Here is a 1,120-nt window from a genome sequence, read left to right on the forward strand (position 1 = left end):
TAAACAAATATTGAAATAATTCCATGCATTCTATTGGACCACAAAGCAATAAAGCTCAAAATCAACACTGGACGAAGCCCTAGTCACTAGATGAACTCGTAGAGATTAAACAACATACTCCTAAACATTGAGTGGGTCAAAGGAGATATTAAGAAAGAAATAAAAGAATTCCTGGAATTCAATGAAAAGGACAATACAACACAACACAACCTCTGGGACACATTGAAAGCAGTCCTAAGAGGGAAGTTTATAGCTCTAAGTGCCTACATTAAAAAATTGGAAAGAGCCAAATAAATTACCTAACACTGCAACTCAAAGCACTGGAAAGGCAAGAAACAAAACAATACAAAGAATCAATGAATCTTAGATATGGTTCTTTGAAAAGCTAAACAAGATATACAAATCCTTAGCCCAGTTAGCCAAATGAAAGAAAGAGCAAATCCAAAATCAACAAAATCAGAGATGATAGGGGAAACATCACGACAGACACCCTAAAGATTCAGACCATTATAAGGGAATATTTTAAAAACCTATACACAACAAAATCTGAAAGTCTAAAAGAAATGGATGGATATCTGAAATCATGGGAAACTTCAAAGTTAAACCAAGAAAAGATCAACAGTTTAAACAGGCCCATAACATATAAGGAAATTGAAACAGTAATACAAAGCCTCCCAAGTAAAAAAAGCCCAGGAACAGATGGATTTACAGAATTCTACCAGACATTTAAAGAAGACCTCCAACCAATACTACTTAAATTATTCAAAATGATAGAAACAGAGGGAGAACTCACAAATTCCTTCTATGAAGCCAACATCACTCCTATACCCAAGCCGGATATTAGAGTCACAACCAAAAAAGAAAACTATAGACGCATATCCTTAATGAACATAGATGCAAAAGTTCTCAACAAAATACTTGCAAACTGTGTACAAACATATATCAAAAAGATCATTAAACATGATCAAGTAGGCTTTATCCCAGAAATGCAGGGATGGTTCAATATATGCAAGTCAATAAATATCATTAATCATATAAATGGACTCAAAGACAAAAAACAGATTGTCATCTCAATAGATGCAGAAAAGGCTTTTGACAAAATTCAGCATGCATTTATGTT

Source organism: Nannospalax galili, unplaced genomic scaffold (assembly GCF_000622305.1).
Source record: "Nannospalax galili isolate Female #2095 unplaced genomic scaffold, S.galili_v1.0 scaffold441, whole genome shotgun sequence".
Classification (NCBI taxonomy): Eukaryota; Metazoa; Chordata; class Mammalia; order Rodentia; family Spalacidae; genus Nannospalax; species Nannospalax galili.